Below are 10,860 nucleotides of genomic sequence, written 5' to 3' on the forward strand. Positions count from 1 at the left end.
TTTCATGCCTGATGATTTGTCTTCGGGGATGGTTCCTGTCCTGTGCCATCAGAAGTTCTGGGGAGCATTATCTCTGGGATTCCTCTAGTCACAGTCATACCATTAGGTATGGTCTTTTCATGAGAATTTGGGGTCTGTATCCCATTGGTCTCCTGCTCCCTCAGGAGTTGTCTGTTGTGCTCCCTGACAGGGCAGACATCGATTATGGCCAGGCACCAACTAGTTCTTCTGGTCTCAGGATAATGTAGGTCTCTGGTTCATGTGGCCCCTTCTGTCTCTTGGGTTCTTAGTTGTCGTGTGACCTTGGTGTTCTTCATTTGCCTTTGCTCCAGGTGGGTTGAGACCAATTGATGTATCTTAGATGGCTGCTTGTTGGCATTTAGGACCCCAGGCACCACAATTCAAAGTGGGATGCAGAGTGTTTTCATAATAGAATTATTTTGCCCATCGACTTAGAAGTCCCCTCAAACCAAGTTCCCCAGACCCCAGCCCCTGCTCCGCTGACCTTTGAAGCTTTCATTTTATCCCGGAAACCTCTTTGCTTTTAGTCCAGTCCAATTAGGCTGACCTTCCTTGTATTGAGTGTTGTCTTTCCCTTCACCCAAAGCAGTTCTTATCTACTGATTGATCAATAAAAAGCCCTCTCCCTCCCTCCCTCCCTCCCCCCTTTGTAACCACAAAAATGTGTTCTTCTCCGTTTTTTCTATTTCTCAAGATCTATAATAGTGGTCTTATACAATATTTGTCCTTTTGCAACTCACTCATTTCGCTCAGCATAATGCCTTCCAGATTCCTCCATGTTATGAAATGTTTCAGAGATTCGTCACTGTTCTTTATTGATGCGTAGTATTCCATTGTGTGAATATACCACAATTTATTTACCCATTCATCTGTTGACGGACATCTTGGTTGCTTCCAGCTTTTTGCTATTGTAAACAGAGCTGCAATAAACATGGGTGTGCATATATCTGTTTGTGTGAAGGCTCTTGTATCTCTAGGGTATATTCCGAGGAGTGGGATTTCTGGGTTGTATGGTAGTTCTATTTCTAACTGTTTAAGATAACGCCAGATGGATTTCCAAAGTGGTTGTACCATTTTACATTCCCACCAGCAGTGTATGAGAGTTCCAATCTCTCCGCAGCCTCTCCAACATTTATTATTTTGTGTTTTTTGGATTAATGCCAGTCTAGTTGGTGTGAGATGGAATCTCATCGTAGTTTTAATTTGCATTTCTCTAATGGCTAATGATCGGGAGCATTTTCTCATGTATCTGTTGGCTGCCTGAATATCTTCTTTAGTGAAATGTGTGTTCATATCCTTTGCCCACTTCTTGATTGGGTTGTTTGTCTTTTTGTGGTTGAGTTTTGACAGAATCATGTAGATTTTAGAGATCAGGCACTGGTCTGAGATGTCGTAGCTGAATATTCTTTCCCAGTCTGTAGGTGGTCTTTTTACTCTTTTGGTGAAGTCTTTAGATGAGCATAGGTGTTTGATTTTTAGGAGCTCCCAGTTATCTGGTTTCTCTTCCTCATTTTTGGTGATGTTTTGTATTCTGTTTATGCCCTGTATTAGGGCTACTAGGGTTGAACCTATTTTTTCTTCCATGATCTTTATCGTTTTAGTCTTTATGTTTAGGTCTTTGATCCACTTGGAGTTAGTTTTTGTGCATGGTGTGAGGTATGGGTCCTGTTTCATTCTTTTGCAAATGGATATCCAGTTATGCCAGCACCATTTGTTAAAAAGACTATCATTTCCCCAATTGACTGACACTGGTCCTTTGTCAAATATCAGCTGCTCATACGTGGATGGATTTATATCTGGGTTCTCAATTCTGTTCCATTGGTCTATGTGCCTGTTGTTGTACCAGTACCAGGCTGTTTTGACTACTGTAGCTGTATAATAGGTTCTGAAATCAGGTAGAGTGAGGCCTCCCACTTTCTTCTTCTTTTTCAGTAATGCTTTGCTTATCCGGGGGTTCTTTCCCTTCCGTATGAAATTAGTGATTTGTTTCTCTATCCCCTTAAAATATGACATTGGTATTTGGATTGGAAGTGCGTTATATGTATAGACGGCTTTTGGTAGAATAGACATTTTTACTATGTTAAGTCTTCCTATCCATGAGCAGGGTATGTTTTTCCACTTAAGTATGTCGTTTTGAATTTCTTGTAGCAGAGTTTTATAGTTTCCTTTGTATAGGTCTTTTACATCCTTGGTAAGATTTATTACTAAGTATTTTATCTTCATGGGGGCTACTGTGAATGGTATTGATTTGGTTATTTCCTCTTCGGTGTTCTTTTTGTTGATGTAGAGGAATCCAAGTGATTTTTGTATGTTTATTTTATAACCTGAGACTCTGCCAAACTCTTCTATTAGTTTCAGTAGTTTTCTGGAGGATTCCTTAGGGTTTTCCATGTATACGATCATGTCATCTGCAAATAGTGAGAGCTTTACTTCCTCCTTACCAATCTGGATACCCTTTATTTCTTTGTCTAGCCTAATTGCCCTGGCTAGGACTTCAAGTACGACTTTGAGTAAGAGCGGTGATAAAGGGCATCCTTGTCTGGTTCCCGTTCTCAAGGGAAATGCTTTCAGGTTCTCTCCATTTAGAGTGATATTGGCTGTTGGCTTTGCATAGATGCCCTTTATTATGTTGAGGAATTTTCCTTCAATTCCTATTTTGGTAAGAGTTTTTATCATAAATGGGTGTTGAACTTTGTCAAATGCCTTTTCTGCATCTATTGATAAGATCATGTGGTTTTTATCTTTTGTTTTATTTATGTGATGGATTACATTAATGGTTTTTCTGATATTAAACCAGCCTTGCATACCTGGTATAAATCCCACTTGATCAGGGTGAATTATTTTTTTGATGTGTTGTTGGATTCTATTAGCTAGAATTTTGTTGAGGATTTTTGCATCTATGTTCATGAGGGATATAGGTCTAAAATTTTCTTTTTTTGTAATGTCTTTACCTGGTTTTGGTATCAGGGAGATGGTAGCTTCATAGAATGAGTTGGGTAGTATTCCGTCTTTTTCTATGCTTTGAAATAGCTTCAATAGTAATGGTGTTAAGTCTTCTCTGAAGGTTTGGTAGAACTCTGCAGTGAAGCCGTCTGGGCCAGGACTTTTTTTTTGTTGGAAGTTTTTTGATTACCGTTTCAATCTCTTTTTTTGTTATGGGTCTATTTAGTTGTTCTACTTCTGAAGGTGTTAGTTTAGGTAGGTAGTATTGTTCCAAGAATTTATCCATTTCTTCTAGGTTTTCAAATTTGTTAGAGTACAATTTTACGTAGTAATCTGAAATGATTCTTTTAATTTCATTTGGCTCTGTTGTGATGTGGTCCTTCTCATTTCTTATTCAGGTTATTTGTTTCCTTTCCTGTTTTTCTTTAGTCAGTCTAGCCAACGGTTTATCGATTTTGTTAATTTTTTCAAAGAACCAGCTTTTGGCTTTGTTAATTCTTTCAATTGTTTTTCTGTTCTCTAATTCATTTAGTTCAGCTCTAATTTTTATTATTTGTTTTCTTCTGGTGCTTGATGGGTTCTTTTGTTGCTCACTTTCTATTTGTTCAAGTTGTCGGGACAGTTCTCTGATTTTGGCTCTTTCTTCTTTTTGTATGTGTGCGTTTATCGATATAAATTGGCCTCTGAGCACTGCTTTTGCTGTGTCCCAGAGGTTTTGATAGGAAGTATTTTCATTCATGTTGCTTTCTAAGAATTTCCTTATTCCCTCCTTGATGTCTTCTATAACCCAGTCTTTTTTCAGGAGGGTGTTGTTCATTTTCCAAGTATTTGATTTCTTTTCCCTAGTTTTTCTGTTATTGATTTCTAGCTTCATTGCCTTGTGGTCTGAGAAGATTCTTTGTAATATTTCGATGTTTTGGATTCCGCAAAGATTTGTTTCATGACCTAATATGTGGTCTATTCTAGAGAATGTTCCATGTGCACTAGAAAAGAAAGTATATTTTGCAGCAGTTGGGTGGAGAGTTCTGTATAAGTCAATGAGGTCAAATTGGTTGATTGTTGTAAGTAGGTCTTCTGTGTCTCTATTGAGCTTCTTACTGGATGTCCTGTCCTTCTCTGAAAGTGGTGTGTTGAAGTCTCCTACTATAAATGTGGAGGTGTCTATCTCACTTTTCAATTCTGTTAAAATTTGATTTATGTGTCTTGCAGCCCTGTCATTGGGTGCGTAAATATTTAATATGGTTATGTCTTCCTGATCAATTGTCCCTTTCATCATTATATAGTGTCCTTCTTTATCCTTTGTGGCGGATTTAAGTCTAAAGTCTATTTTGTCAGAAATTAATATTGCTACTCCTCTTCTTTTTTGCTTATTGTTTGCTTGATATACTTTTTTCCATCCTTTGAGTTTTAGTTTGTTTGTGTCTCTAAGTCTAAGGTGTGTCTCTTATAGGCAGCATATAGATGGATCGTGTTTCTTTATCCAGTCCGTGACTCTCTGTCTCTTTATTGGTGCATTTAGTCCATTTACATTCAGCATAATTATAGAGAAGTTTTTAGTGCTGTCATTTTGATGCCTTTTCATGTGTGTTCTTGGCCATTTCATTTTTCCACATGCTTTTTTGTACTGAGACGTTTTTCTTAGTAGCTTGTGAGATCCTCATTTTCATAATGTTTAACTTTGTTGAGTCGTTACGTTTTTCTTGGCTTTTTTCTTGAGTTATGGAATTGATATTCCTTTTTGTGGTTACCTTATTATTTACCCCTATTTTTCTAAGTAAAAACCTAACTTGCATCGTTCTATATCGCCTTGTATCACTCTCCATCTGGCAGTTCAATGCCTCCTATATTTAGTCCCTCTTTTTGATTATTGTGATCGTTTATCTATTGATTTCCATGATTTCCTGTTATGTGTATTATTTTGTTTATTTATTTATTTTTTAGAATTTGTCTTAATTTGTTTGTTTTTGTGCTTTCCCTATTGGAGTTGCGTTGATATCAGGATGTTCTGTTTTGTGACCTTGTATTGTGCTGGTACCTGATATTATTGGTCATCAGGCCAAACAATCTCCTTTAGCATTTCTTGCAGTCTTGGTTTAGTTTTTGCAAATTCTCTAAACTTGTGTTTATCTGTAAATATCTTAATTTCTCCTTCATATTTCAGAGAGAGTTTTGCTGGATATATGATCCTTGGTTGGCAGTTTTTCTCCTTCAGTGCTCTGTATACGTCGTCCCATTCCCTTCTTGCCTGCATGGTTTCTGCTGAGTAGTCTGAACTTATTCTTCTTGATTCTCCCTTGAAGGAAGCCTTTCTTTTCTCCCTGGCTGCTTTTAAAACTTTCTGTTTGTCTTTGGTTTTGGCAAGTTTGATGATAATATGTCTTGGTGTTTTTCTTTTTGGATCAATCTTAAATGGCGTTCGATGAGCATCTTGGATAGATATCCTTTCGTCTTTCATGATGTCAGGGAAGTTTTGTGTCAGGAATTCTTCAACTATTTTCTCTGTGTTTTCTGTCCCCCCTCCCTGTTCTGGGACTCCAATCACTCGCAAGTTATCCTTCTTGATAGAGTCCCACATGATTCTTAGGGTTTCTTCATTTTTCTTAATTCTTTTATCTGATTTTTTTTCAGCTATGTTGGTGTTGATTCCCTGGTCCTCCAGAAGTCCCAGTCTACATTCTAATTGCTCGAGTCTGCTCCTCTGACTTTCTATTGCGTTGTCAAATTCTGTAATTTTATTGTTAATCTTTTGGATTTCTACATGCTGTCTCTCTATGGATTCTTGCAACTTATTAATTTTTCCACTATGTTCTTGAATAATCTTTTTGAGTTCTTCAACAGTTTTATCAGTGTGTTCCTTGGCTTTTTCTGCATTTATCCTAATTTCATTTGTGATATCTTTAAGCATTCTGTAAATTAGTTTTTTATATCCTGTATCTGATAATTCCAGGATTGTATCTTCATTTGGGAAAGATTTTGATTCTTTTGTTTGGGGGGTTGGAGAAGCTGTCATGGTCTGTTTCTTTATGTGGTTTAATATGGACTGCTGTCTCCAAGCCATCACTGGGAAACTAGATGTTCCAGGTAATCAGCTGGTACGCTGGCTCCTAGTTCTGAAAACGGTCGCTGTCTGCCCGTATTTGTTCGTTTTCCGTCTCTAAGTCTGTGCTTGTTGTTCAGAGTTCGTAGATTGTTATGTATGTGATCGATTCACTTGTTTTTCCGAGTCTTTGTTGCAAGAGGGATCCGCGGTAGCGTCCACCTAGTCCGCCATCTTGGCCCCGCCAGAAGCTATTCTTAATCTCAGGGAGCTTGGTATTTATTGAAGAAAACTTAGAAAAACAATGGGGAGCTTTAGAAAAACTCTCCACAATTGTATTCTTTCCCTCCCTTCTGCCTCCCGAGAGGGGAAGGGCAGCATTTGGAAGGGGAGTCATCTGGAAAGTCTGGACTAAACTAAACTGGGTGACGGGCCTTAACTGGAGGGAAGATAAGGTCTTGACTCAAATGATTTGACACAAACCAGATTTTCAGGGCTATATTGCCTCTAGGAAAAGTTTTTCTGAGTCACCAACTGACTTTCTCTTCGGAATACTTCTGTCTCCTTTCTCTTTTATAACACTCCCCCAGAAACCTATTATGCTGCCTTCAGGAACTCCAAAATTCACTCTAGGCTTGACCTCCGACTCCAATTGTTTCCTTCCTGTAGGCCACAATCAAAATTCTAATATTCTAAGTACTTTGTTAAGCTGCACTCTGCTGGTGTGAAGCTGATTAAAGTAATTCCCATTAACTTGTGAATGAAACCCAGCTCTCTTAAAAGGTATATTTGCATTTTAATAGGAGTCCCTTAACACAAATTAATGTCTAATTGGTAGAATGTGTGAGAGTTACTTTTTGTGGGAAGAAGGAGGGGAAATTATTCCTTGATTCTCTATGTTTAAGAGAGTTGCTACTCTCAGAGCTTCTAGATTCTGTTACTGGGTAGAAACCCCAGGTTCTTACTCTGCATTACTGGTACTGGCCAATAAACAAGAGACCGAGGTGGGAGACCGAGGAAACCAAAAACCAAACCAAACCTAGCGCTCTCAAGTGGATTCCAACTCATAGCGACCCTATAGGACAGAGTAGAACTGCCCCGTAGAGTTTCTAAGGAGCGCCTGGTGGATTTGAACTGCCGAACCTCAGGTTAGCAACCTTAGCATTTAACCACTACACACCAGGATTTCCGGGAGAACAAGGAAGGCGCCTTTATTTTCTTGTTCATGGAAATGGAGCAGTCAGAGCTGTTGCTGCTAAGACTGCTCACCAAGGGCAGGCAGACAGGTTACTTTAAAAAAAAATAATAAAAGGGCTTTACGATTAAAGAGTTCATACAAGTTACGTCAGCAACTTTCTTAATCGTACCAAGCAGGTGCAGTGGGGTTTACATATAACCAAGCAAAAGCAAAAGCAGGATTCAAATGCAGAGTTAAGTGGGGGAGCCCAGCAAAGGAAATAATTTTGCAATACAACACTGTAGGGAAGGAAACCAGGTAAAGAACACAGCACCGTGGGAGCTCTGTCTCATTCCGTCCCCGTCCCAGTTATTCTTCAACACAATGCAATTTTGCTTCTCTTCCTGAAGCTAATCTCCCCCAAAAGCTCTTAAGCTTAAATTCAGTGGACACTTTTCAATCCTTCTTCACCACTCTGTACACTCTGCATCTTGCAACAGGGTCTTTCCTGACAGGAGATTTGGTTTTTTCCTATTCTCTCTTTGGATATTCCTAAAGTTTCCTTCCTGAGATCTTCTCTGCTTGCTCTACACATCGGTATTCCTTAGGCCTTCAGTTCTCTCACCATGCACATTTGCCTCAGGCTCTCTCCACTTCCATGGCGTCAATTACTGTTCATTCATTCATTCCTTTATTCATCCATCCATTCAATATATAGTTGTTGGGCATCAATGGTATTGCCAAATACTATTCTAAGCAATGGAGATATAGCAGTGAATAAAACCACCAAATCCCTGCCCTCACAGAGCTTATAATTGAGTGAGAAAGACAGATAACGTACAAATAAACACCTAATATGATGCCAGGTAGTGATACAGGTCATGAAGAGAAACTGAGTGAAGTAAAGATGCAGCCTTCAATAGGGTGCTGGGAGGCCTCAGAAAGATGACACTTGAGCAGAGTCTGAAGGAAGCAAGAGATCTATATGCTAATAAGGCTCAAATTTATTTCTTGAACTTCAGATTCCTATATCCAAATGGTTTTTTGTGGAAGGGGGCAGTCCAAGCACAGCCTGCTACTTTTTCTTGTTATCTTCAAATGAACCTTGCACTTAGAACAAAATGTGTCAGCCTGGTTAATTGGACAGGATGTGAATGTGGTCTGATTCCCTTTTCTGGGGCATCTTGACCCAAAACATCCCATAGCAGCTGGTGGTCTATCAGTACATCCCTCTTCTTAAGCCCTGAGCACATGCCAACATTCTTAGGAGCTGCTATGCTATATGTGTGTGTTATATGGCACCTGGCTAACCCCACTTTTATCCCTTTGGGAAGAGAAAAAGATCCTTCTGCTGAAGCACAAGAGGGATGTGTGCAGACCATCTCCTTGCTTCTACTGCTGTGGGGAATGACCTGCTGGCTATATGGAACGAAGCACATTATCGAAGGTGTCCTTGCTCTGTCCGGTGTCTATGTGAGTAAAGTGTTGTTCCAACCAATGCCTGTGTGTAAGTCATGTCTTTCTTGGTGACTCTGACACCTGCAAATACCTGGAGTGTGTTACTATCCTCTTTGTAATTGGACTCCTCCCTTTGAGATGGTAACAGGCGTCACTTGCTCAACATTACTGGACATGCCACTTAAATGTCCCTCAGGCACTTGAAACTTAGTATCCCTAAGACTGAGCTCATTATCTTTACCTGACCCGATTTTCTTTCCTTTGTATCCCCTTTTTCTATCAAAAGGAATGGTATCAACATCTGTCTCTCAAGACAGAAATTTAGACATTTGTCTTATTCCATCCATCACCTTTGCAATATCTTTTTTATTTTGGGGGAAATTCCCACATTAAAAGTACCCCAGCTTGCCCATTTAGGAATTGGAACTCAAATTCCCAGCATCCTTTACAGCTAGAAGGCAGGCATACCAAGTAAGCACCCTCATGTGAGACTTAGATTTGGAAGTGAGCAGTGTGAATAAGCAGAACCTACATGGGGCTTCCACCTTCTGACCACGGGTGTTGGCAGAACTTTCAGGCACAAAAGAGTTCAAGGCCTGATGCAGAGGTGGCATTGGTGGCTGCAGTGCAATGGATTGCTTTTATATGGCCTTTTTCGCCATGGTCTTGTAACTCCTACCAAATGACTGGACAGGACTAAGCAAACGTGGTGCTTGTGGCCCACCAAAGGGATTGGATAGTTTGCTGGCAATGCAAATAAGGTGCATGGAACACTGCAGGGGTGGGATCATGCAAATAAGGTATATGGAATCCTAATAAGGGGATTAGTCAGTTTTGCCATTCTGCTAGGTTTAAAATGAGCCATCCCAGTGGCAGAAAGGGAAAATTTCACTAACACCAAAAAGAAGAGACAGGCGATGGATGTAGTGGGGCTTGCCAACCTATGGAGCTAGGAGCTTTGTAACACTTTCCTGAGCAGGGTAGAGGTAAAGCTGAGTGGCCGAAAGGCAGAAAGGCTGAGGGCCAGAGAGAGGCACACCTGTGGGCATGACTAGAAGAAGCTGTCCTGATCAAAGAACTGTATCCTGAGTCTTTTCTGATCCTGAATTATACCTTCTTACTTCTCTCATAAACTACTTAACTGTAAGTATAGTTAATGAGTTGTATAAGACATTGTAGCAAATTACGAGTTCTGAGGGAAGGGGGAGTAGTTGATGCTAGAGATGATGGAAGGTACAGCAGTTTGTAAAAGTTGGATGTTTGAGACATCTTTAACCTCCGCCTCATAGGAACTGGCTTTGTGCTGATTCTTATAAAAGAAATTATTCATTTAGTGGCAATAGTAGTTGCAGTAAAACCAAGTTACTGGTATTTTTGGCTCAGTGGCAAAACAGGGAACATGAAATAGGCAACACCAGTGACAGATTCCGTATCTGGACTGTGACATGTTTTGGGCATTTTTCCTGGGAGCTTAGCTTTGAATATTTCTTGAGCCATCCTGACAGTTCTGAGGTACTTAATATCTTTTAAAAAATCAAGATTTTGGTTTAACCAGCCAGAATGAAATCTATCATTTGCAACTAAGAATACTAATTGATACAGGAGTCACCCTCAGTTTTCTCTCTTCCTCTACCCCTCGACCAAAAGGACAAGAGAGTCTTTATATTTCTCCATCCCCATTTCCACTTTCTTAGTTCAGGCCACATCATCCGTTACCTGGATTACTGCAACACTGCCCTGTTTGCCCACTCACTTCCAGTTTTGACCTCCCCATCATAATAGCTTTGGTCGCTGGGTGGCGTGAATGTTTTGCGCTAAACTTCTAAAGATTGGCAGTTCCAATCCACCCAGCAGTGCCATGGAAGAAAGGCCTGGTAATATGCTTCCATAAAGATTATAGCCAAGAAAACCCTATAGGACATTCTATTTTGTAACACATGGGTCCTCATAAATTGGAATAGACTTGATGGTAATGGGTTTGATTTCGGTTTTATCATAGCATTCAGACTGATCTTTATAAAACGCAGATTGCTCTTTGGCTTAAAGCCCTTCAGTGGCTCCCTAATCCCTCAGGATAAAGTCTAGGATCAAATCCAAACTCCTTAGCATAACACTTCTGAATCTAGTCGTGGTTGACCTCTCCAGCTCATCTTGACCATGCCCGCTTCTCACATCTGTACTTTTGCTTGCTCTGAACCTGTAGCAATGGCATCCCCTGGGATCT

The sequence above is a fragment of the Loxodonta africana genome, chromosome 10 (assembly GCF_030014295.1).
Source record: "Loxodonta africana isolate mLoxAfr1 chromosome 10, mLoxAfr1.hap2, whole genome shotgun sequence".
Lineage (NCBI taxonomy): Eukaryota > Metazoa > Chordata > Mammalia > Proboscidea > Elephantidae > Loxodonta > Loxodonta africana.